The sequence below is a fragment of the Myotis brandtii genome, unplaced genomic scaffold (genome assembly GCF_000412655.1).
Source record: "Myotis brandtii unplaced genomic scaffold, ASM41265v1 scaffold59, whole genome shotgun sequence".
Taxonomy (NCBI): domain Eukaryota; kingdom Metazoa; phylum Chordata; class Mammalia; order Chiroptera; family Vespertilionidae; genus Myotis; species Myotis brandtii.
Genome location: NW_005370223.1, coordinates 5,159,826 through 5,187,355, shown reverse-complemented (window position 1 = coordinate 5,187,355; position 27,530 = coordinate 5,159,826). Strand labels below are relative to the sequence as shown.

The following is a 27,530-nucleotide window of genomic DNA, read 5'->3' as shown; positions in this document are numbered from 1 at the left end:
GTGTCAGCGGTGACACGCGAACTCATTTTTTTGGTTGATTTTTCTTTGTTAAATGGCATTTAAATATATAAAATAAATATCAAAAATATAAGTCTTTGTTTTACTATGGTTGCAAATATCAAAAAATTTCTATATGTGACACGGCACCAGAGTTAAGTTAGGGTTTTTCAAAATGCTGACACGCTGAGCTCAAAAGGTTCGCCATCACTGGGCTAGGAAGTAAGTGGCTAACCATGTTCAAGTTGTTCTGGAGCTGAAACAGCCTAAGCTGTGTTAGGTAGTGTCTGGCTTGGCATGAACAGTGCCATGAACTCCCAGAAGCTCTACTTGGGGGCGCTGGAGGCTGTTCTGGGCAAAGGCTGCCTCCACGAATGGCCGGGAGGGACATTCCTTCTTCAAGTCCCTAAGGGGCTCTGCATTCAGGTGCTCTGGCTGCTTTGTTTTCTCACCTGCAACCCTCTGTTTCCTTGAAGCTGGTTGGTTTATACCAGGGGTCCTCAAACTTTTTAAACAGGGGGCCAGTTCACTGTCCCTCAGACCGTTGGAGGGACGGACTATAGTTTAAAAAAAAACTATGAACAAATTCCTATGCACACTGCACATATCTTATTTTGAAGTAAAAAAACAAAACGGGAACAAATACAATATTTGTATTTGCATATGGCCCGAGGGCCGTAGTTTGAGGACCCCTGGCCAAGACTGTAGCTTCTCTTCATTACTGTATCACCAACAGCTAGTGCTGGGTCACTTGTATAATAAAGTCTCAGTAACATTTTTGAATAAATGAATTTTTATGAGCGCTTATCAACTTCCTCTTAACTATTGTCAATGAAACCGTGCTCTTGTGGCATTGACGGCCTGCCTGTCTGAAAGGCTGCTTTGCTCAGAGCAGACTCACCTTCACACTGGGTTCTATCCAGGCTGATGTTACAGGTGCCTGCCCTACCTGAGCAGCTGTGGCAGAGAACGGGAGGGTGTCCCAGAACCTGCGGGGGCACAGGCGATGTCACAGTTGGGTTAGACATTTGTCATAAAGATGTAAGGAAGAGATATTCAATCCTGGATAACCAAAACGTACCTTTTGTAAAAACAAGAAGTTGAGCCCTGGCTGGTTTGGCTCAGTGGACTGAGGCCGCCTGTGGACTGAAGGGACCCAGGTTCAATTCCAGTCAAGGGCAAATCCCTGGGTTGTGGGCTCAATCCCCAGTACGGGGCGTGCAAGAGGCAGCCGACAGCTGATCAATGATTCTCTCCCATTAGTGATGTTTCTATCTCTCTCCCCCTCCCTCCTTCCTCTCTGAAATCAATAAAAATATATTTTAAAAACAAACCAAAAAAATAAAAACAACCCAAAACCCAAGAAGTTGACTCTCAATAATGAGGCCACGGTGGGGATGTGAGAGAGAACCAGTGTCTGGGGAGATGCATTCAGAGAGGTGCAAGAATTTCTTTGCAGCCAGGTAATCTCTTGTAGTAGAGTGTGCACTCTGCCACCCGTGCCCTCTGTCTTCTATAGCATTAATGGTTCTTTATAAATACTGATGCCCTAGATAGCCTCATGAATATTTGCCCATGTCATCATTCTTCCACCAGGGTTTTGGAGTGAGTCATCACTTTGGTTGGTACGGTTAGGGATTTCATGTGCAAGATTCCTTAGTGAGAAGCAATCAGATGGGCTCCCCTCCAACCAGTATGCTGAAATTCTTTTTTTTTTAAATATATTTTTATTTATTTCAGAGAGGAAGGAAGAGGGTGAGAGAGATAGAAACATCAATGATGAGAGAGAATCATTGATTGGCTGCCTCCTGCATGCCCCTACTGGGGATTGAGCCCGCAACCTGGGCATGTGCTCTTGACCGGAATCAAACCCAGGACCCTTCAGTCCACGACGCTCTAGCCACTGAGCCAAACCGGCTAGGGCCAGGATGCTGAAATTCTTAAAGCATCAATATTTGTTTGGGGCATCTTAATATTATTATATTTTCTCATTTTGTTTGATTCCTCTTTACATCTCAAACTAAGAAATCTCCCTACCCTGGCTTTTAAGGTGACTGAATTACAAAGCTTGAATGCTCAGAGAATCCTGGGCTGCTAAGGCAGAAACCGCTCATGCTCTGCAGCAGAAAAAAGTGAAAAAGGCATGTCCATGCACTCGTCTCAGTCCCCGGGCCTGTGAGTGGGCAGACTGACAAAGCCCCACATGCCCTGGCTCCATGTCCCTGGGTTCTGGACCCCATGCCAGGGCTAACATCCTGAAACTGAAGCTGCGTGTTCTTTCTTTCTGAAACAGCGGCTAAGTCAGGCGTCCACAATCAGTGATCCTACCCGGCTGCTGCCCCACATCCTGTTTGCCTACGTACAAACAAGCCTTCTTTGATGAGCAAACGCTCTTTGCTACTTCATGTTCTTGCCGTTGAAATGAATGATGGTAACACAGGATGTTAGTCTTGTGTGGCCGTCCTCTCTCTAGTTAGCTGGGTCTCTCTATCAAATTTAAACGTTAGGAAGTCACAGAGAAATGTAAATAGCAACTATATGGGAAAAATAGGTCAGAGAGATACAGACTTTGGAGCTGAGCAGAGCTGAAATTCCTGTTTTCAAAGAAGACAAAGGTGAAATGATAAGCCCCAAATCACAGAGCTGCATTTCATGGCAAAGTGGAAACTAGGAAATAAATAAATAAATAAATAAATAATAAAATAGCTCAATATTACTTTTAATGTAATTATTATAAAAACAACATATGCCAAGAAATCTATGGCATGCAACTTTTTAATAAATTCAAATAGACTAAAGGGTGTAAAATAAAAATAAATATATTCTTCTACTCAAAAAAAAAAAAGTGGAAACTAGGACTTTTGATTTCAAATCCAGTGCTCTTTCCACAACATTCACCAAACGAATAGTGAGAGACTTGGGGAGTCTGTTGAAAACATCACCAGAAGTCCCAGGGTCAGTTCTTTCATTCCTCAAGTTCATACATAATCTAACTCTAACCATCCAATTAATCTATATGTCTCTCTATGTCTCTTTGATAAGGATTTGGCTAGAAAAAAAACCCACATAATTTTTAGGAGTGTGTTGGATGATTTAACAAAATGTACAAATTTCAACAATGCAAAACATAATGCAATATGAGCCACACTTTTGTGGCCCGGATGTGTTGTCCTTATTTCTGTTAATGTTTAGTGAGAATGCACAGTTCAGGAGAGCAGGGATTACACTGTTCTTTTCCATGGCTTCCTCAGTGTCAACCAGAGTGACTAGAATAGAGTTAGCACTCAGGACATATTTGTTGAGTATAAGACTGTGATGGAATATTGTTAAAAATTTAGAAATGAATGTTATATGACACAAAAGATGGATATTCTTGGAATGATATGATTGTCAGACTTTTTTAAATCTTCAAATGCCTTTATATCACATTGCTGACCTAAAAAACTTATTTACTCCTATTATTATTTTTTACACTGCATCATAAATTCCATAAGGTTAAGAACTATTTCTGTGTTATTCACCTCTGTGTCCCCATGACTGAGCCCAAGGCTTGGCACGGGCTAAGCACTCCACAAATAACGGCTGCAGTGTTTCTTTTTTACAATGCAGTAAGAGCATTTGCCAAGTCGCCATTTTGTGATTGTCAACAAGATTTGCAGCTCTTGCCTCAGAACACTGGCTGGTTTCAAGGCTCCGTAGCTAGCTTTAACTCTTCGATGGCAAAGACATATGACAAGCCGCTTAACTTGGGGCCAGATGAGCTCTTAACATTTATAAATACAATAATAATCGAAGTGCCAATGAGCACATCAGTCAGCTTGACTATGAGACTGAAGAAATAAGAGTTCCATGAACTCTCAAAAAATCAGTAAACCTCCCTCTCACTAAGAGAAAAAACTAACTTTGGCAGCTCTCTCACCAACTCTACTTTCTCATCTAAGGGGAAAATGTTTTCCAAAGTATTTGTTCTGTTGAGAGCTTACAGATGGCAATGACTTAAAAGCCTTTTTTAATACTGGTAGCACAGTGCATGATCCTAACCGAATCCCACATGGCATCAGTTGACTAGAAAGCTTGGAAGCTCCCAGAAGTACGTGCCAAATGCCTGTCAATTACATTCTGAAACAGTAGGCAAAGATGTGGATGGGAAAGGTGCCTAGATACAGGGATGACATGGAGAAAAGTACCCCATAGGAAGGAACAAGGATTGTGTGGTTGACATGAAATAGACCAGTATAAACAAAACACTTTCTGAACAAGAGATAAGATGAGGTATATGCATTGGGTTCATGACTTCCTACCAAAGGCCTTGAATTCCATGGGAGTGAGTTAGCTATTGCCGTCTCACAAACCACCATAAAACTCAGTGCTCAAACCAATAAACATTTATTATTGCCCTCCATCGTAATCTTGCTGAGGAGTTCTTTTGGTCTTGGCTGGGCTCACGAATACCTCTGCAGTCTCCTGTGGCTTGGGTAGGCAGCTCTGGTCATGGGATCCTTCTCACATGTGTGGTCATTGCCTCCCTGTATGGTTATACAGGAGTTAGCACTCTAGGCCTGATGCTGCTCTTTAGAAGGATCTGCTGGCAGCGCTGACCCTGGGCTCACATCCGGGAACTTGGACTTTGTAATGCTATGTTATTAACTGTATTCGTTTTCTATTGCAGATGTGATCAATTACCACACATTTAGTGGCATAAAAGAACACGCATTTATTGTGTTCCAGTGCTGGAGACCAGAAGTCTAAAATGGGTCAGCAAGTCTGTATTCCTTCTGGGCTCTAGAGAATAATCCATTTCCTTGCCTTTCCAAGCTTCTAAAGGCCATCTGCATTCCTTGGCCCCTTCCTCCGTCTTCAAAACCAGCAGCATAGCAACTTCAAATCCATACTTCTCCTCCCCCTCCCGCCTGCTTTTGCCATCATCTATCTTTAACTCTGATCCCAGATAATTCAGGAAAATCTTCCCATTTCAAGATCTTCAACTTAATCACATCTGCACTGTCCCCTTTGCTGTGCATGCTATCACAATAACAGGTTCTGGGCATTAGGACATAGACGTATGCAGGTGATGACGGAGAACAACACGGATTCACAAGCAGGAAATCCTAGAGATGAAGCAAAGTTAGAAAGCTATAGTCTATTATTCAAAATGCAATAACCAGCTAGAAAACTAAGTAATCTAATTGAGACTGTTTAAAAGCTATGTTAATCAAGACCTGTTTGGGTAAAGCTTGTGGTATTTATACTTACTCACTCAATATTTCCTTTCTATCCTTAATTTAAATTTTTATTGTTGAAAGTATTACATATGTCCCTCTTCTTCCCCATTGACCCCTTCTTTTCTTGAGTGTGTACTGCATGCTGGGACTACAACAGTAAATGAAACAGACATGTTTCTGTCTCGATGGAGCTTACCTTCTAGTTGGGTGTTTCTAAAAAGGACACATTTAAGCTGAGCCACAGAGACTTGCTGGTAGAAAGAGGCAGTTCCACAGAAGAGAGGGAGTTTCAAGAAGAAATGGCGTGCACAGAGCTCTCGGACTGGGGTGAATGTGGTTCTCTGTAAGTGCAGTCAAAGACCAGTGTGACTGAAATGTGGAGAATGAGAGGAAGCTTGTACGTAATGTGGCAAAGAAGGTAAACAAATGCCAGTCCATGCAGCATTCCATGAGTCTCAATTTCATTCTAAGCATAACTATAAGTCACTGAAAGGGTTCTTGGTTTCAAAATAACTCTAGTGTTGAGGAGCAGGAGTGCAAGTGGGAAAATTAGAGACTTGCTACTGCTCAGTGTGGTTCAAAGACCAACAGCAGCAGATAGACCAGAGCTTTTTGGAAATGCAGAATATGGCCCGCTCTCCAAATCTAGAATCAGAATCTGCATTCTAAAAAAATCCTCAAGTGATTCATTTGTACATTAAAGTTTGAGAATCACTGAATTGGAAAACCGTGGTAGCTTGATCTACGTAGTGGCTGAGGAGATGGAAGAGAGAATGTCTTAGTCATAGGCATTCAGAATTTGTGTTGGGATTAAAAGCTGTTATAAAAGGACCATTGTATTAAAAACAACATAGAAAAGCTGCCAAGTTCTTTGGCGTGTGGCTGGTTGGTATGAAATCCTTGCTAGATGCTGATGCTCAAGCTGTTGACGTACTAACTGCCTACTTTAACAACTGTCAGAGAAACATGGTGGGGTAAGGTGGTGCTTTTAAGAAGTCATTCATAGACTTCTGTAAAATGCAAGATAAGTTAAAGTCATTTTAACATAAAAAACAAACCTGGTATAAAGAAGACAATGTTCAAGACACACAGAGATGTCAGTTAGATGTAGCTGTGGAACACTAGTCTGCGATGTCAGAGATGTTTTTCAGGCAGAAGTCCAGTACCCTGGAGAGCTCCCACAAAACAATGGTTTTCTGAAGATGAAAGTCTAGGATCTATAGAGAGATGCCTTTTAGACTCAAAACCTTGAAGTCATCCTTGACTGTATAGTCTTTGGGGGTAAGGGGAGCATCTGTTATTTATTTATTGAATTTATTGGGGTGACATCTATATCCTATCTAATAATAGACAAACATGGTAATTGACTGTACCTTCGCTACGCCTCCCATTGGCTAATCAGCGAGATATGCAAATTAACCGCCAACAAAGATGGAGGTTAATTTGCATATGTAGGCGCAAAGCGGCGGAGGGAAGACTGAAGGCAGCTCCGGCCGGAGCAGCAAAGGCTTGAAGGCGGCTCCGGCTGGAGCAAAGGCCTGCGTCCCGGGTGCTGGAGGAAAACCGGTGCCGGCAGCCAGGGGAAGGGAAGGCCTATTGCACGAATCTTTTTGTGCAACAGGCCTCTAGTATATATATAAAAGCCTTAGTGACTGTTTGACTGGTAGCTGTGATGCACACTGACCACCAGGGGGCAGATGCTCAATGCACAGGCATGGAAACATGGAACAGACTGATGAATCTCAGAGGGAAGAGGGGAAGGGGGAGGGCAGGAAGAGATTAACCAAAGATCTTATATGTATACTAGAGGCCTGGTGCATGGATTTGTGCACCAGTAGGGTCCCTTGGCCTGGCCTGAGCCCTCTCGCAATCCGGGACCCCTTGGGGGATGTCGGACTGCTGGTTTTGGCCCGATCCCCACAGGCCAGGCTGATGGACCCCACTGGTGCATGAATCCGTGCACCGGGCCTCTAGTTGGTTAATAAAATTTTATAAGTATCAGGTGTATAATTCTATAATACATCATCTGTATATTTTATTGTATGTTCACCACCCCACTTGACCATATATGCCTAGTGAAGCTCTGATGATCACTGAATTAAGCTCTATGATTCCTGGGAATCATTTTCAATACCCAAGGAGCTTTCTGTTCCATATGATAGAATGACCATGATATCTGATCTGACTTGCATACTCCAGTGAAACTATAATCCTGAAGGAGGCCAGAAGGCTGAAATGAGGTAGAGGTGAGAGGAAGATACCCTTCTTGATACTACTTGCCCTCAACAACCCTCTCTCTCCTGGATCAGAAGTTGGAGTTTGGCCCAAGTTCAGGAGTTCAACCCCAAAACAGAAGCTGTCAGAGCACTAACTACAACTCTGAAAATAAAAAAAAGGTCAGATGTGGGGAGACTATGAAGGACAATCAGTAGAACATGGTGAAGGATCGGAAGAAGGAGAGTGTGGAGCACCAGATCCCTGATTGCTGCCAGGGTCCTCCTGCTGGTCCCAGCTGTCCTGCCTAGATGCAAATACACAAAGTTCCATGAAAATCCCCTGACCCTATGAGATGCCACCATGCCACTCCCATGGAAATGATTGAAATGAGGATGTAGAGCAATTAGAATTTCACACATTGTTGGTGAGAATGTAAAATGGTATAACCATTGTGGGGAAAGATCTGACAGTGTCTTATGAAGTGAAACATACATTTACTGTACAACCAGCAATCAAACTCCTAGGTAAAACATACTTCCAAAAGCAGACTTTTACAGGAATCTTTATGGCAGCTTTGTTCATAATTCTCAAAAAGGTAGAAACAATCCAAATGTCCCTCAACTAGAGAAGAGATAAACAATTTATGGTGCATTTATATAATGGAATATAACGCAGCAATAAAAAATAACAAAATGTTGATACACATAATAATGGTAAATCTCAAAACATGAGTAAACTAATTTTGGTATATTTATATCATGAAATATTCACTACCAATTAAAAATAATAAATGATGGATACCAGTGACAACAGGATTAATCTAAAATAATAAGACTCTAGACACAAGAAAAGTAGATTTAAAAATGATATACAGCCTAACCGGTTTGGCTCAGTGGATAGAGCATAGGCCTATGGACTGAAGGGCCCCAGGTTCGATTCCGGTCAAGGGCATGTACCTTGGTTGCGAGCACATCCCCAGTGGGGGGTGTGCAGGAGGCGGCTGATCGATGTTTCTCTCTCATGGATGTTTCTAACTCTCTATCCCTCTCCCTTCTTCTCTGTAAAAAATCAATAATATATATTTTTTAAAAAATGATATATGGTATGATTCCATTTATAGGAAATTATAGAAAAGACACAAACTAATCTATGGCAATAGAAATCAGGAAAGTTGTTGCCTAGTGGGTGGGGCAGGAATAGAAAGGAAGGGAACAGAAGACCATTTCTGGAGGTGACAGGAAAGTTCTACATCTTGATTGGGGGGTTGCTTGCTTAGGTGTATACATTTTAAAGAATTCATCCAACTGTACACTTAAGATCTAGAAGAATTATTGTATATGAAATTTACCTCACTAAAAATAAATTCTTTTCTGTAGTTGTTGTTAATCCTCACCCGACAACATTTTTTCCATTGATTTTTAGAGAGAGTGGAAGGGAGGGAGGGAGAAGGAGAGAGAGAGAAACATAGATGTGAGAGAGACACATTGATTAGTTCCCTCCTGCACTAACCCGACTGTGGTTGGGGATTGAACCTATAACCCAGGCACATGCCCTTCAGTGCCTAAGTCAACACTCTAACCACAGTGAATACCAGCCAGGGCTAACAAAAAATCCCACGGGCCTTTGCCACATTTCAAGGACACATGTACCTATATTGAAGGATGCTTCATACCAGAAAAAAAATCTGTAATACTCAACAATCTTTCTGGTCTGGAAAGAATGTGGCACAGGGGCTGCCAGTTTGCCCAAGCAGTTGATGCAAAGCTCAGAGCAGCTGGACTTAGCAAACGCTTTCATGCAGGCTTAGAACAATGCCCGTAACGTATGACCATGAAATTGGAACATGCCCACTGGAGCCTGTGTGGCATTAGAAATCTCATTTAGAGTGGGCTGGAAGCTCTTTCTAAGCCACAAAGAGCCTGATGCATTGCTCAGCTGTTCTTTAAGGCAGCTCTGATTTCAATGCCAACTGAGGGGGAGAAAAAACCCAGGCTTTCAGTGTTGTGAAAATTCAGTCTAGTATAAAGGACCCTAAAAGAGGAGTCAACGAACAAGAAGACAAGAGAATGAGGCCACATGCTTGCGGATCTGCTCTTCTTTTTTCACCATCAGCAACTTAGTCCCAATTCTAGCAGAGCTTTGGAACAAGAGGGTGGGCCCTCCTGTGAGCGTACACAGACCTCATCTTGTAACAGAAGCCCAGTGTAGCCCCCTTCATCGCATTCTGTATATGACTGCACACAGTGCGAACTGTGGCCTGTTCCTTTCTATTTCCCCATTTGTCAACCCAGAGCCTCTTCTTTTCCTTTTCAAGGAGACTAAATTCTACATTGAAGTAGTTGAAGTACCTCCACAGGGTGCCTCTGGGGCCCTTCACAATAACTGTGCATCCCTTCAGAGTGATGTCCACATTTTCTGGGATGTCCACAGTCTGTGTGATTGCTGAGAATGGTCTTCACCCTCACAGTAGATGTAGCAAACAGCTCTCTTTCACTTTGAATGGAACCCTGGCAGATTCCTTATGGGGATGTAAAATGATTCAGTTACTCTGCAAAAAGTTGGGTGTTTCCTTAAGAAGTTAAACATAGAATTACCATATGACCCAGAAATTTCACTCCTAGGTATGTACCTTAAGGTATTCAAACAAAAACGTGTATACAAATGTTCATAAAAGCTTTGTTCACAATTTCCAAAAAGTGGGAAGAATTCATACATCCACCAATGAATGAACAGATAAAATGTTATCAAAGAAATGAAGCACTGACCATGCTACAACATGGATGCGCCTTAAAAACATTACGCTGAGTGAAAGAACACTGACTCCAGAGGCACCTGAGCTGGGAACTCAGATAGTTCCAAACCCTCTGAGCCTTTCTGTCTTGTAGATGGGGTCGAGCCTGGGTGCAGTGGTCCTCTCTGTCCACACCTCCCCCCCCTTCCAGATGCACAGTGACCATAAAAACAAACTAAACACGTTTGAAAGGCTCTGACCTCAACACCTGCAACTGTGATAAAGTGTTGAAACATTATTCCTTCAGATGCACAGAGAGCAATTCTAATTTAGTGTTACAAACAATATTGGATTATCTGGTTGCCTTGGCAACCCGCAGTTCTACCCTAGGTGACAACAAAGACTGGAGGCTCCAATTTCCTTCTAGCTCCGAAAATTCTCATCCTATGAAAATCTGGGGCTGTAGAGAGCCTACCAAAGGGAAAATTGTGCAAAAGTAAAACTATTAAATTTTTTAAAAATAGAAGCAGGGCCCAAGACGGCTGGCTACCCAGGAGGCAATCTGGTGGAACAGCAGGGGAAAGACAGGCTTCCATGGGCAGAGTGTGGCATCTGAAGTGTCCATGAGCAATGGTCAGTTAACAGTAGCTTCAGTTACGCTCCGCCCACTCTGTTAACTAAGGCAGAGCCATGAGAACATGTTGTTGAAAGCTTGTTCTGTGAATTTTAGAAATTAAACTGTCACATTTCAGAAACAGCGTCCTTATCTAGAACCATTCTCTGCGAATGCAAGATGAGCGATTGCACCAACTTTAAATACACTCAGACTAGAGGGCAGGCGCTCCTGTTTGCTCTGATCCAGGGGCATCCGGAGGGCCAGAGAGAGAAGTAGCAAAACCGTCAAATGGGGCCTGAAGCCCCTGGCAGCTGCAATGGGACAGGTTGTCCTTTTCACAGGAACAAAGTGCACATTAGATTGTGACCAAAGCTCTTGAGCTAGATAAGCTAAGGGTGGCTGTTCCCCTTTCTGTCAGATACGTGGAGTTTCCTACTGGGGAAGTATGCATGATATCTTCCAATCCCATACCCTTTGGTTTACTGTTCCTATTAGTTTATCTTGTGACAGAAATGTCCCCATTAAAAGCCCGGGCCCGGTAGCTCAGTTACAGTGTCATCCCCATATGCCAAGGTTTTGGGTTCAATCCCCTGTCAGTGCACATACAAGAATCAACCAATGAGAGAGAGGGAAACACTGATTTGTTGGCTAGGGCCTGAGCTGGCTGTTTTGAGCCTTTTTCCACAGCCCCGTCTGACTGAGAGGAGAGGCAGCCCACGTGTCACCCCTAAAACAGACTACTCATGATGGTTAGACAACCTGATTAAACCTTGCCAGTTCAGGAAAATGGAATACCTCACACACCAGTTCCCTGCCTGCCAAGCTGTGGGTTCCCAATGCTGTTCACTGGGCAAGATCTGCTCTGCCAGGGTCCTGAGCCCCAAAGTATGGAGGTAGGGGGACTCGGAACAGCAGGTGGCTCCACACCTCAAGTGCGGTGTGTGCTTGGGGACAGGACGGCTGAGCCACCGGCATTCCAGTAAACACACTGTGCCGGGGACACGGTCTCCTGCCCAGAGCCCCTGTGCCCTGCTGCTGGCCCAGCTCTTCTGGGAGAGGACCTGGCCCGGAGCACTTCCCGCTTGGCTGGAGACGCTCCCTCAGGCGGTTCCCCAGCTCCTTTCCTGCCCAGATTTCACCTACCCCCCCTCCCCCGCATCATCCCTGATGCTGCCCATCCCCACAGGACCCTGGGAACTACTGTTGCTGCACTTCCCTCCCTCCCTCCTCTGTCCCCCCTCCCCCCTCTCCCCTCCTTGGATCAAACACTGAACCCAGACTTCTCCCTGAGAGTTGCTGGCACTGTACCCTAGAGGCAAAGAGAACTGGCAGGAAACCGACAATGCCTCTCAGCAGGCATTTGCCTGGCACGCACTGTGAGAGCCGCTGGTAGGAACCTCCCAGCCCCTTGTCCTCTGCGCCCCTCTCCCCAGTACTGCAGCATCCGCCCCCTTTTCCTTTTCTCTTATTCCCTCCTTTTCCTTGCTAGCCTCACTGTCTGCCTCCCTTCCCCTTACTCTTTGTACGGCTGGGTGATGTTTTTATTCTGCCTTTTCCCCCTTCCCCTTCTCTAAGTTTCTTCCTCTCTCCCACACACGACTGTAATCTGGTTGCCAGCATCTGTACAACAGCCTCCTAAAAACCCCTCTGCAGAGGCCTCCAATTCTCCCGTGTTGGGCAGAGTGACGGCTTTCTATCACTCGCTGACTCAAGGCCCTGACCTGGCTCCCCGGGACCCACAGAACTGAGTCCACGCTCCGGCATGGCAGACAATGCATAATGTTGCTACTGTTATGAATCGTTAATGTAAATATCTGATATGCAGGATGGTCTTAGGCGACCCCTGTGAAAGGGTCGTTCGACCGCCAAAGGGGTCGCGACCCACAGGTTGAGAACCGCTGATCTAGGGGCTGGCCTGCCTTTCTTTCCAGCCACCCCACTGTTTATTGGTTCCGCAAACACATCAATTTAGTTATTGAGTAACAGATACTATTCAAGGAGCGGGAGATAAAATAAACACAGGATAAATACAAGAATATTTACAAATAAAACGATGTCTGCTTCCAAATAAGCCACAGAGTGGGGGAGGGGACATTAGTGAACTGGAAGAGGTACAGAGAAAACAGGATTGACCAGAAGTTGATCATTATTGAAGTGGGGCGCTGTGAATGGGGTTCATTATTTATTTTCTCTACTTCAATATGTTTTTAAATGTTCCGTTAAAAATAGGGTGGGTGGGATCCTAGCCAATTTGGCTCAGTGGATAGAGTGTTGGCCTGCAGACTGAAGGGTCTCGGGTTTGATTCTGGCCAAGGGCACATGCCCGGGTTTTGAGTTCGATCTCCAGTAGGAGGCGTGCAGGAGGAGACGATCAATGGTTCTCTCTCATCATTGATGTTCCTATCTCTCCCCCTCCCTTCCTCTCTGAAATTAATAAAAATATACAACAAACAAACAAGCAAAAAAAAAACGTTCAAAGAAAAAAATAAAGTTTCTCCTCAATAATACACCACCTGCATCAAGCCATACTTTACCACAGAGCATATGAGTATAAATTGTATCAAATGACATGATTTATTATTTGATAGAAGTGTCAAGTGCAAAATACTTTTGGTGTGCTGACGTGACATACATGGCTGACCACATATCTGCTTCTCAGAGTGAGGCCTTTCCTGAACACTGTACCTAAATCTGCCACCCCAACCAGGCTTGCTCTCTCCTGTTCAGTTTTTCAATAGCATCATCACTACCTACAATCATGGTTTACTTATTGGTGGCCTACCCTGCCCTCCCCCTCAGAATGTAAGCACTGTAAGCAGGGACTCTGTCTGACGTGAACCAATGCTGGGCACATGGTAGATGTTCCTGGGCACATGGCAGGTGTTCCATGAATGAATTAGTGAGAGGCATTTACTGCTGAGCAGGGCCCCTCTGCAATAACAGAAGCAAACTTTTCAAAACAGTCTTGTGATTGTGCATTTATGCAGGACGTTACAAAAATCTTCTTTCTGCAAAATATGCTAAGGCAATAAAATTACCTCTATATATTAACAATACGAAATGAGTAAAAGAGAGACCTCTCATCCCAAGAGCTTACTCTGCAACCAAAAGAAGGTCTGAGTAACATAAATAATGTCATAAAATGTTGGCGTTGTGACCTCCTTTCAGTTTTCCAGAGGTGTACTTACAGAAGTGCTGTCTAACCAAGGAACAGTCTATAGCGCACACAAACATGGAAACATCTTTAGTATACGCCTTGAGAATTCTTCCACACCAAGCAATTTTAATGGCTACATGTTCTTTTGCTGAAGGGATTTCCTTATCGTTAGACATTTAAGTTAATCACAATTTTTTATTTGTAAGCAGTTATTATAAAAATGTACTAATAGTTAACATCTTTGTGCTCAGTAATTACGTATGTGAAATAAAGTTCTTACAAACAAAATTCTTCATGGAAGGATATAAATATTCTCAAGGCTTTTGCTAACTTTTGCTGACACCCTATTTCCGAGTTTTTGATGTATGAAACTGAGTAGATCTTCACTCCACCCTGAAGCTGGAGCGCTGCCCTGTGCCTCTCCCAGTGGGCGGGAACTTGTGCCCTCATATGCTCACCTCCCAGGTATCTACCTCCTGTCTGCCTCTGCCTGTCACGGTTAGAAGTATGTCACAGGGAGACCGTCTGCCTGACTGCTGTCCTGTGTCCCTTCCCAGACTCCCTGCCCCGCTGCTCTGACTCCCAGGACAGAACATTTTTCTGAACCATATTAGCAATTTCAGGACCCCTTGCACTGGGTCACCCCTGCCTTTAGTAAAGCCAGGTGCTGTCTTTCTGAACTTCCTTCTCTCTCTATATATGAACACACACAATAGTCTCAAGTCCTATTACAGTGTCTTGGCTCTTACGATATATTTCTGGTCATCTCTGCAATTCACGTAATACTGTTTCCTTGGTCCTGTACCCTTAAATGTGATTTTCAATTACAACATTGTTCCTTTAATAAAACATGATCTTCTTTACAATGATCAACTATCTCACATGGGTTCTAGGATGCCTTGTGGAAAAACTGGATGACAACTTCTAACAACCCATTAAGAGACTAGCAGCTCTATTTACCCTAAACACACAAAAAATGGTATTTAACCTGTTTTTAATTTTTTTTATTGTGGTAAAAATTATATAACATGAAGTTAACCATTTTAACCATTTTTAAGTGTACAGTTCAGTGGCATTAAGTACATTTGCAATGTTGTGTAACTGTTACCACTATAATTTCCAAAACTCTTTCATCACCCCAAACAGAAACTCTATAACAGTGGTTCTCAACCTTCCTAATGCCCTTTAATACAGTTCCTCATGTTGTGGTGACCCCCAATTTCATTGTTACAAATTGAACATAATTAAAGCATATGATTAATCACAAAAACAATATGTAATTATATATGTTTTCCAATGGTCTTAGGTGACCCCTATGAAAGGGTCGTTCGACCCCCAAAGGGGTCGCGACCCACAGGTTGAGAACCGCTGCTCTATAACCACTAAGCAATAACTTCCCATTCTCTACTCTCCCAGCCCTGGTTAACTTCTATCCTACCTTCTGTCTTTATAAATTTGTGTGTTCTATATACCTCATTTAGTGGAATCATATAATACTTATCTTTTTTGGATCTGGCTTATTTATTAACATGTTTTCTAGGTTCATCCATGTTGTAGTGTGATTAGAATTCATTCTTTTTTATGGCTGAATAATATTCTATCATATGAATATATACCACAGTTTGTTTACCTATTCATCTTTTGATGGACATTTAGGTTGTTTCCGCCTGTCGCTATTGTGAATAATGCTGCTATTATTAAATGACTAGCAATTCTAATTACCCTAATTATAAAAGAATGGTATTTATCCTGTTCTTGTGTTTCACCTCTATTTCAAATATATATATATCTCACTAGTGAGAATCTCTTTTAATAATCAGTGCTTTAAACAGTGTACCAAACGAGTCTAATTAATTTTAACCTTAATCTAGGAATTATTTGAGGAAGTTTACAAAATAAAAAAGGATCGAAATAGGTAAAGAGAGGAAGATGAGGAAAACAAAATATTGTAAAATGAAGCTAGGAGTTACATACACAAAAATGTATAATATACCAGAAATTCTGGCAAAGTAGGTAGGTAATTTCTAAACTTCCTAGTTACCAAACAAAGAGAGGAAGGATCAGTCATAAGAGTCATAGGGAGTATAAGAAAAGCAAGCAAGCAAACAAACAAAAACTATCTACTGCTCAGGAAAAAGAAGCCTAGATGTTCCCAGTGTTAAATTACAGGAGAATTGGGGAGAACTATTTGGTATAGATTATGTCTCCCTGACTTCCTTAGTAAATATGTACTGAGTTCCAGGTGGCTGTTCTTTATAGTATTTCAAAGAAACTAAAAGTATAACATAAAGTGAAACTCAAGAAAAACAATGACATGGGGAGGCGATGGACAAAAGCTGTCCAAATACTCAGTTCTCTGCCCCAGGGATGTAATCTGGATTTTAACAGGAATGAATGGATTATATGTTCTCAAGAAATGATTTCTTATTTATGATTCCTTACACCTAAATTTGTTATAAGAGTTAAGTAACAGAAAATAGTAGGTTATATTTTGTAAAAGGAGCCTAAAAGCCTTTTACCCATATTTCTGGTGAAGGGAAAATTGATTAATGAGTAATCTTCTAACCAGAATGTAGGCTTGGCATCCGCTTATTAAAATTAGAAGACCTAGAGAACATCAAAGGTTAGTGGAGATATGGATTAACCAGAATTCTTAAACATTGTTATTGGGAAGGTAAAATGGTACAACCACTTTGGAAAAATGCCTGGCAGTTTCTTAGAAACTAAATATACACCTATCATATGACCTAGCAATTTCACTCTTATGTATTCACCCAACATAATTAAAACATATGTTAATAAAAGGACTTGAACAAGAATGTTCATAGCAGCACTCAGGATTTTTTCCAGTTTTTATGAATAATCAAAAACTGGAAAAAGCCTGGGTGTCCATCAGTAGAATGGATAAGCAAACTGTGGTTGACCTGTATAATGCAATTCTATTCAGCAATAAAGAGAACAGATTAACTTATACAAGCAACAACATGGATGAATTTCAAAAACATTATGTTGATGAAAATTTGGTAGAAGAGGGAAATAACATAAACACTTAGAAGTGTGCTGAGTCAAGATGAGGATTCTAATCTAGTTCCAGGGCCCAGAACAAATTGCCTAAATTTTATCATGGGGGAAATGGGATAAATAAACTCTGGTTAAGAGAATTAAATAAGCATGCATGTGATTTTATTTTGTATTTTAAGAATTTACATATAAATTATATGTATGTATCTTTCTGTAATTTGCTTCCTTTCATTTAACCTTGATTTGTAAGTACTTGGTAAATTAGATCAGTGTGGAACAAATATAAGATTATTAGTAGTCAAAACAAAAAAGATACTGGTTGATAAGAGGCAAGAAAAAAGAAATACTGTATAGCTTGAGTAGAACATCATGTAATAAATTTATTATGTTTGTTGCTAAAAGAAGCCTTACCAAAAGTACACATTGTACAATTTCATTTATGTGAAGTTCTAAAACAGACATTTTATCCATCCATCTATGGGGATAAAATCAGAAGAGCAGTTACGTCTGATGGAGTGGGGTAGGGACCAACTGGGACAGGGAAGGGAAAATGGGGTGATGCCAATGTTCTGTATTTTATAGGCATTCAAAGGAGACCAAAACTCATCCCATGGTACTCTTAAGATTTGTGCACCAACCTGAATGTAATCTTTACCTCAAAAGAAAGAAAAGTAATTATTAACAAATATTGAACTATCACCAGTGAAGTGCATTTAGGAAAAAGTATACTGATGTCAATAACTTAATTTAAAATTCATTAAAAATATAAGAATAGACAGAGGGAGAGGTTTATGCACGATACATGACAAATCAAGTAAAATGTTAATGGTAGAATCTCTGCGGGGGCAGGGAGTAGTATATGCTTACATGCTGTAAAATTCTTTCAATGTTCCGGTATGCTTGAAATTTTTTGTATTTTAAAAAACTGCAAAGAACAAACTCGTAGATACAGAGAATAAAATAATGGTTGCCAGATGGCATGAGGGTAGGGGGATAGGTAAAAAAAAAGGGGGGAGGGGGCTAGGAAATACAAACTGCTAGATATAAAATAAGTTTTAGGAATGTAAAGTACAGCATAGGGAACATGTCAATAATATTGTCATAACTATGTGTGGTATCAGATGGTTACTAGACTTAGTGTGGTGATCACTTTAAGATATGTAAATGTCTAATCACTTTGTTGTACATCTGAAACTAATGTAATATTGTACGTCAACTAAAATAAAAATGAATTTAAAATCCAAAAGAAATTAGAGACCTTCACCAAGACTCTTGCCCAAAGTTATGAACCTTTCATTTCTCCATCAGAATGTGCCTAAGTAAAAAATAACTTAAAAAATACATTTTAAAGGAATATTAAAAGAAACCTACATACCCTTGGGATTTTTATTATTAACCAATGATGGGCTTTAAAATGTGTATTAACAGTGTCTGTCAATCACATTTCAATGACATAAATCATAAAACATGAACATCAGCTGACATGTTCAACCCAGGACATTACTACTGCAGTTTTGAGTATAACCCACCAGGTGGCAGAGAAAAGGAATCACAGAAAACATGCACATTTCTAAGTGAAATGAATAATGGAAAAGATCTTATTACTTCTGTTAATGGAAAAGATTTGCAGAATTTTAACATGAAATTCACAATACAGGACACAAAACTCAATGTCTGATCTAAATCTGAACTCCAACCTTTGCCTGAGGACATTTGCTTATATAAAAAAAGTGGTGATTATCTGATTTGCCACGCTCGCTTGCACAATTACACTCTCTTTCAGAGGTTATCTTTTATGATTTGTGAGAGAATGACTATGCAATCAGCCCTTCTCATTGCTCCCACGATGAACCTGCTCCCCACTCCCACCAGAACCCAGAAGCCAGGAAGCTTCTCAAGTCTTCATCACTGTTAATAGATCTTTAAGCGCTCCTCTTCCTACATTAGGCAAATGCTTTACCTGCTGTGATGACAATTTCAAAGTAGCAGTAGAAGTAAAGGATATAAAGAGAAAAAGAGCCCTAGCTTGTTTGGCTCAGTGGACAGAGCGTCGACCTGTGGACTAAAGGGTCCCAGGTTCGATTCCGACCAAGGGCACATGCCTGGGTTGTGGGCTCGATCCCCCTACCCCCCACCTCCGCCCGTGGGGGACGTGCAGGAGGCAGCCAATCAATGATTCTTTCTCATCACTGGTGTTTCTATCTCTCCCTTCCTCTCTGAAATCAATAAAAATATATTTAAAAAATAAAGAGAAAAAGAAGAAAATATTCCACAATGTAACTACAAAGAGGCTAAAAAGGAAGTAGACAAGATATAATTGAGGTATTCATAGAAATCAACATGTTTATACATGAGATCAACCTCATAATTATTCCACTTGAGCAGGACTGGATTTGTCTCCTGTAATTTTCCAGAGGGAGTCCTGGTTGGTCTGCACACTGAATTAAGACAACCTGTCCACATTTCCCGATGATTGAAGAAAATGTCTAACTTATTTGTTTGGAAGGTGGAAGAAAATAAAAATAAATTTATGGAGCCAGAATTCCTTTTAGCAAATAGACTGATCATATTTTTAGATGACGGGAAAATGACTGTCATTCTGCAGGTGCCTCAGGCCACTGGGACACGCTAGTCGGTTCTCAACCTGTGGGTCGCGACCCCTTTGGTGGTCGAAGGACCCTTTCACAGGGGTCACCTAAGACCATCCTGCGTATTAGATATTTACATTATGATTCATAACAGTAGCAACATCACAATTATGAAGTAGCAACGAAAATAATTTTATGGTTGGGTCACAACATGGGGAACTGTATTTAAAGGGCCAGAAGGTTGAGAACTATTGCCTAGGGATTCTCCATGTACAGTGACATGACATGTGGGGTATTCAGCTATAACAGGCAAAACAGCGGCCAACCGCTCTCAGAGACTAACTGCACTGATAATACCAAAACGTGGCTTTAACACTGAAATCCTATAGCCCATTTTCAGGTTTTGTTGAAAAGCACATTTCCTGTCAATTTTCTTTTCGCCTGACAAATGTCATTCTATGGGAACAGAACGTGAGAGCTCTCTCACCAATTCAGAGCTTCTCCTCAGTCTCTGTTGGACTCGTCTAGCAAGTTGGCTCATCCCTTTCCTAACTAGGCAGCAACCAGGGATGTTGGTGTTGTTTAGGATCACGCCCTGCTTTAAATGCTTATTCAGCCTCATTACCAATATTCTGGACCTGCTACCTCCATTCATAGTTCAATACATACAGGTTTATGGACTGAAGTGTTAACTCTGCCACTCATGATCACAATTCAGACTAATCATTTATATTAGGAAATATACTGAAAAATACACTCTAATAATTACAATAATATGTTACAGCAAAAGGTAGTTTGCCTGAAAATTAAGGAACATTGTGTTATAGCAACTTTTATTGACTAGTACATTTTATTGCAATAGCAAGAAAAATCAGGGATTAGGATTTGTATTTTCCTCAAAAACTTTTGACTCAAAAAGAGGAAAAATTATCTTCCTATTCTTTCAATGTCCTTTCCCCATATCAAATTTTCTCCAAACTGAAAATGTTTGAAGAAGCTTTTTTTTTAAAAAAAAAGCCAATTTTCAACTTAGTTATAATTAGGTTTTAGTCAATAGAACGGTTTTTAATTTTGTATATTGTCTTTCTCTCCAGTTGATTGGGGTATTTTAAAAGTGAGTCAACTACTTATAGGCAATATATACTATCAGGCAAAATACTGGCTTCCATTGAGAATCACAGTGGTATTATTATCCCTGTGGAAAAATGTAAAAACTGAAGCACAATGAGGTAACGTGACTTGCCTGGCTGATGTAATAATTTTAGATCTCCTGAATTGAGTGATTGGTGAAGATAGTGGACTAGACTCTAGGGCTAATGGGAAAAGGCCTTGGGTCCAATCCCCTGGTAGGACAGATAATAATTCACTATTATGGTTACAGATTCTAGTGAGCCAAACATCTGACACATGTAAGCCATAGGTCAAAAGATGGATCAGGCAAGAGAAGGATCTGCGTATACCCATCCATCCCCACTGACAGAAAGACAGCTGGAAGCACGAGCCCTGGCGAGACCCATCAGTGGTGAAATTAAATACTAAGACTGACAAGTAGACACACATACACCTTGGAAATTTTAACCAAGTATGCTGAAGTATCCTGATGACTATGTTGGATGAACCCACACATCATATTGCATTTGTTCCAAATGACACATCATTTGTTTATTAAAGACATCCATTTCTTATTTGTACTTTAAATTCTGAGCTATTAAAGATAGCTCTCTTTAAGGTTAACCAGTTTATGTTCTTTGTTGACTTTCTGAAATTATGTGAAAGAAGAAAAGTAAAAATGTTCAGCTAAATAAAACTAACACGCTTGGATAGTTGGGTACTCCAGATCTACTTTGGAAACAAGGATATAAAATATAAATTTCTCACACATCATACTTAGCACAGTTATAATCATATTTTAACAAACCAAGTTATTGCCCGGCCAGCATAGCTCAGTGGTTCAGTGTCGACCTATGAATCAAGAGGTCACAGTTCGATTACTGGTCAGGGCACATGCCCAGACTGTGGGTGCAATCCTTAGTGTGGGGCCTGCAGGAAGCAGCCAATCAATGATTCTTTCTCATCATTGATGTTTCTATCTCTCTCTCCTTCTCCCTTCCTCTCTGAAATCAATAAAAATGTATTTTTTAAAAAGTAGGTTGGAAATAAATTACAAATTATTTTTAAAAAAAGAATTCAAGTTATCATAAACGACATCTACTCTAATCCCTCATTTTTCAGATTAAGAAGCAAGAGCCAGAGATGATAAAAGATTTCCCTGTGCAACCAGAAGAGTATCAACACATGGTCATGCCATAGAAAGAGCCTTAGTGGCCATGTTAACTATTGCATGACTGATACGGGGTACCAGTGGTTCACAGCCAGATGGAAGAGGAATTCTCCACTGTGGAATGCATTCCAGTGCAGTGTAAGGTATGGGAAAGAGTAAAAGATTTGGAATCAGATAGATTTGGATTCTCAATCCTGGCTCTTTATTTACTAGCTCTCTACCTTCTAGCTGTATGACAATGAGAAAATTAATCTCTTGGAGTCCAGTTTCTTCATCAATAAATTGGAGATAATCAGACCTAGTGTGAAGGTCTGTTGTGAGGATTAGAAAGAGATGGGAGGTGCCCAAATATTTGTAGCTATTATTATTATCGTTACGAGGCTTTAAGCAATAATGAACTCAATTGCACATGGGAAGATACCAGGGAGCTAGCTTCATAGAGGCATGCTCAATGACTAAGTGTTCCAGAAGGAACAAGCAATAGCTGCAGTGATCATCTGCCATTCTCCATTCCTATCCCCAGATGCCTTTGTCACCTTATACTTTAAAAAACAAATAATTTATTTTGAAAATTCGGCCCAGTCTAGGGGATGGATGTGTGATCCTAAAATATTACAAAACTACCCGGCCTGCACAGAGACTGAGTTAAAAGTCTGGGTTCTCATTTATAAGGTGTCCTATGCAAGTGAAACAACCAGCCACAGCCATAAGGGGCATGGAATTCCCCCAGTTTACTAGGCAACAAAACTGAATGTAGGTCATTATCTCATTTGTACCCATGGAATTTTAATCTATGGTGATGACTGAATGATGGTATGGAGCCGTCAATGCTATTTACAGAAGAATTAATACTCACATTTCCAGAGAGGAGGAGGCACGCCATGCCATACAGGGCCACATGGGGAGCACTAAGTTTTGGTCAGGAGTGAAAAGTCGAGACCAGCACCTTTATTGGGGGTTGTGTGGGAAAGGCAAGGCAGGGCAGGGGTAAACATTTTAGGATTAGCCCGCGTGAATCATTCTGGCAAGCTTTCGGCTTTAGGGGTGGTCTCTAATGGCCTGGTACTTGCCCTGGGATAACTTAGGTCAGGGAAAATATTGGTGTGGAGTGTGAGAGTTAGATAAGAGGAATAGTTGGAGGTATAGTCTCAAAATCGGTTAGTTTGCATACAAAAGGTATATTCCTAGGCAAGTTGTTATTATAATTGGGAATTAGCTAACCCTGGGAGATGCAGTCTCTCCCTGGGTCTGGAAGGCCCCCAAAATATTAAAACATCGTAAGATACAGAAAATAAAAAACAGGATTAGTTACAGTTCATGCTATTTTCTCCTCATCACTTAATCACTTAGTACTCTCCTATGGTATATAAAAATTACATTTTCATTTTATATATACATAGTAAGTAAACTTTGTTTCAACTTTTCATCTGGATGGAGTGTGGGGTGATTATTATTTTGCCTTTCATAAAAATAATTCTTTTAGACCCTGAAGTTCATGTTGAGTGATCAAGCATAGAAGTTCAAGGACTAGAAGGGGTCTTGGAAGTCACGAGGACCAACTCTTTCATTTTACAGCTGGAGAATCAGTCATAAAAAATTCTTGAGGCGTAATGGCTTAACTACTATTAAAATCAAACAGAATATAATTAAGCATGTAATTAAAAGCATTAAGAGCCACGCTTAGCCAAAAAGTGGTTAAATGCCAGAGTGTAACTAAACTTGTTTTTCTTTTCTTGGCTCCTCTCCTTCAAAGTAATAGTTGAAAGTAGAGACATTAGAAAGAACTCTCTGCAGATCGTCAGAAGTTAGAAAACAACTTCAGGAATCCTTTCCAGGACAGATTTCTCTATCTGGAATCATCCTGCCTTCACCATTGCAGTCAGCAGACGTTAGACAAAATCAAGACCATCAACCACGCCAAGACAGCTAGCTTTACAGGTACAATCAAGGCAAAGGCCCTCACCTGATAGACGCCTGTATGAATTCCTATGAGAGAAAAATGAATCACTCTGTTCTAGTTTCCTGTTTTGTTTTGGTTTTAGCCCCTGCTTAAGAATAATAATGGTGGAAATTACACACACACACACACATACATACACACACACACACACACCCTGGAGTAATACTCAGCCATGAAAAAGAATGTAATCTTTCCATTTGTGAAAACATGAATGAACCTTGTGGTCATTATACTAAGTAAAGTAAGTCAGACAGACAAAGACAAATATCCTATGATCTTACTTATATGCAAAATTAAAAATGTTTTCATAAATACAAACAACAGATTGGTGATTGCCAGGGCTGGGGGGTGGGCAAAATGAGTAAAAGGGGTGAAAAAGCACAAACTTCCAATTATAAGTAAATAAATCATGTAGATGTAATGTACAGCATAGTGACGATAGTTAATAATATTATATTGCATCTTTTTTTAAAAAATACATTTTATTGATTTCTTACAGAGAGGAAGGGAGAGGGAGAGAGAGTCAGAAACATTGATGAGAGAGAAACACCGATCAGCTGCCTCCTGCACACTCCCCACTGGGGATGTGCCCGCAACCAAGGTACATGCCCTTGACTGGAATCAAACCTGGGACCCTTGAGTCCGCAGGCCGGCGCTCTATCCGCTGAGCCAAACCGGTTAGGGCTATATTGCATCTTAAGAGATATATCTTAAAAGTCCACATCAGAAGGGGAAAAAAATTTTATAACCATATATGGTGACAGATGTTAACTACAATTGTTTTGGTGATGAGATAGATAGATATATATATTCATATGATACACCTGAAACTAATATGTTATATGTCAATTATATCTCAACTTAAATAAATAGCTGGCAAAAATATTTTAAATGAGTAATAATGGAAAAACAGCAAGGGCAGGCACATTAAATTTGATTTTCTTTTTATTTTAGAGAGAAAGAGGAAGGGAGAGAGAGAAACATTAATTTGTCATTCCACTTATTTATGCATTCATTGGTTGATTCTTACATGTGCCTGACCAAAGATCAAACCCTAAACCTTGCTGTATCAGGATGGTACTCTAACCAAGTGAGCTACCCAGCCAGGGCTAAATTTGGAACTTATTTTTTCCATAGCTTGTTCAGCTGCTTGAGAGTCTAATGATAAGGATGGTATGCAAATAATTAGAAAAAAATGAAATAGTAGACACCTAGGCAAGCCCTTACCTGGAATGAAACGTAGAGACTCTAATTACAGGGAGATGCCCAGGGTGCTAAGAATACCTGGCTTATGATAATGCCTGGCCTCATTCATCCATCTTTCTGAAGCATTGAGCACTGTGAAGTCATACAGACAGATGCCTAGAAACAAACACGGTTAGACAATTATTAGAAATAAAAATCATTTTGTTACTTAGTTTTATCAGTAATACATGCATACAGTTTAAAAAAAATCAACTAGTCCTACAAGACTAGTTACAAAATAGGATATTTGCTGTCACATTTCTATAAGACACCAGCTGGTAGTAATACTAATTCATCTTTCATTTACTGTTTGTCACTTCACAGATCTTAAATATTACCTTTCTTTCTTTCTCTCTCTCTTCTTTCTTTCTTTCTTTCTTTCTTTCTCTCTCTTTTTTACATATAAAGTTACCATAATACCATATCCAAGCAGAGGTTCTCAACCAGGGGAGTTTTGACCCCCAAAGCACATCTGGCAGTGTCTGGAGACATTTTTAGTTCTCCCAAAGTGTAAATAGCCCCAAGGTTGAGAAAACCTACCAATGGGGACATGTTTATATGTACCTGAACTTTCTGGGGCAAAGTCCATAGCTTTTACCAGATTATCAAAGGTGGTACAACTTAAAAATTTAAGAACCACTGGCTTTAATGGATATTTCACCTGGGCCTTGGTAACAAGTGACACATTAATCCCACTTCACAACAGAAATCACCTCTCGAGTTAAAAGGACATCCTGCCAGCCAGATGGCTCTATCCCTTTCCACTGCCCACTCTCATTCACGGCTAAACACACACAGCTCTTTGGATTCCCCCTCAATAGATCCTCTACGTACCCCATCCACCTCCTCTTAGCCAAGTTAATACAGTTATTTTGATTATGGTGGCTATTCAGGATTAAGCTATAGCTTCACGATATGCTAAGAAAAGTCCTGCTTCCTTTATTTTTTTTAAAATATATATTTTTATTGATTTCAGGGAGGGAGAGGAAGAGAGAGATAGAAACATCAATGATTGATCGGCTGCCTCCTGCCCCCCACATTGGGGACCGAGCTCGCAACCCGGGCATGTGCCCTTGACTGGAATCGAACCTGGGACCCTTCAGTCTGCAGGCCGATGCTCTATCCACTGAGCCAAACCAGCCAGGGCGGTCCTGCTTCCTTTAAACACATCCAGTTTGTTCAACACCCATTTATTCAGCGCCTATGATGTTTAACACATGGCTAGACAACTGGGTCCAGAGTGATGAAAATGAGCTTACATTTGAGTCCTGCAGAGAGATTAACAAAAAATTTAAACATACGATTTAAAACTGAAGTATAGCCCTTGCCAGTTTTGCACAGTGGACAGAGCATCGGCCTGTGGACTGAAGGGTTGCGGGATTGATTCCAGTCAAGGGCCTATGCCCGGGTTGCAAGCTCAGTCCCCAGTGGGGGGCATGAGGGAGGCAGCTGATCAATGATTCTCTCTCATCATTGATGTTTCTCTCTCTCTCTCCCTCTCCCTTCCTCTCTGAAATCAATAAAAATATATTTTTAAAAAATAATAAATAAAAATAAATAAATAAATAAATAAAACTGCACTATAGGAGCAGAGGTGTAAAAAGTGGAGGTGAGAGGAGCTGAAAGAAAAATGAAAAGGCAGGATAAGGCTGGACGGAACAACCAGATCACTCCATGCCACCCCAAAGCAATGAGCAGCTAACGTCTTCCGGGGTATCTTAACCCCGATATCTATAACCAGGTCACTGGAGCTGTATACATACTCAACTAACGTGTCCTGGGCGCTGACAGGCAAATTTGGGGGAGTGGAGGCTATGAGCAAGCTGAGCCTGTCAAATGCAAAGGCTTCCTGTTCCCCCTGTTGTTGTCAGATCTAACTACAAAGCAATGTGTGTGTAGCCGCAGTGGTTCTCAACCTTCTGGCCCTTTAAATACAGTTCCTCATGTTGTCACCCAACCATAAAATTATTTTCGTTGCTACTTCGTAACTGTAATGTTGCTACTGTTATGAGTCGTAATGTAAATATCTGATATGCAGGATGGTCTTAGGCGACCCCTGTGAAAGGGCCGGTTCGACCGCCAAAGGGGTCGCGGCCCACAGGTTGAGAACCGCTGGGGGGTAGGGGATATGCAGAATAGAGCCACTGTGGCAAAACGCCGTTCCCAGGTAAGTCAGCGGATATAATCACCTTTGCAAGCACCACCGCTCTTGGTAGATATTGGAAATTAAATGTAGCGGCCCGCAAATCAAGACACAAAAACAAACGTAACCATTCTCCCAGCTGTTAGCCACCCGGTGTATTGTTCGTCGTCACCTACACCGGTCAGGGAGGCCGAGCCAGCGGGTTTCACTGCGGCTGCCAGGCTGCGTCCTGACCTCACCTGAAACCTCAGGCTGGTCAAGTAACCGGGTTCCCGTGGGGATGAGGTGCAGGGCGCCTGATGAGAGAACAAAGGCGGCGCGGCCCCGTTAAAGGCCGCCTGGCCCGCCGGCC

At 41.2% G+C, this 27,530-nt stretch overlaps 1 protein-coding gene and 1 long non-coding RNA gene across 13 annotated transcripts in view; one reads left to right on the top strand and one right to left on the bottom strand.

Moving 5' to 3' along the window:
• Positions 1–27,524, bottom strand: part of LOC102262220 — a 42,317-nt gene extending 14,793 nt beyond the window's left edge. For 4 of the 11 annotated variants that reach the window (XR_314314.2, XR_314315.2, XR_001364599.1 and 1 more), the window contains exons 1-5: positions 27,225–27,524; positions 25,018–25,152; positions 6,278–6,436; positions 5,416–5,560; positions 899–986 (exon numbers count right to left, since the gene is read on the bottom strand). This is a non-coding gene — a long non-coding RNA (uncharacterized LOC102262220). Of the gene's footprint in view, positions 1–898; positions 987–4,571; positions 5,106–5,415; positions 5,589–6,277; positions 6,437–25,017; positions 25,153–27,224 lie in introns of those variants that run through there. The other 7 variants (XR_001364598.1, XR_001364601.1, XR_001364597.1 and 4 more) reach the window with 7 other exon arrangements.
• The window catches only part of ZNF706 (zinc finger protein 706), a 43,824-nt gene continuing 31,636 nt past the window's right edge, over positions 15,343–27,530 (top strand). Inside the window, exon 1 of one of the 2 annotated variants that reach the window (XM_014550236.1) lies at positions 15,343–15,361. The gene's annotated coding sequence lies outside the window, so the exon portion shown is untranslated. Of the gene's footprint in view, positions 15,362–25,308; positions 25,314–27,530 lie in introns of those variants that run through there. The other variant, XM_014550238.1, reaches the window with a different exon arrangement.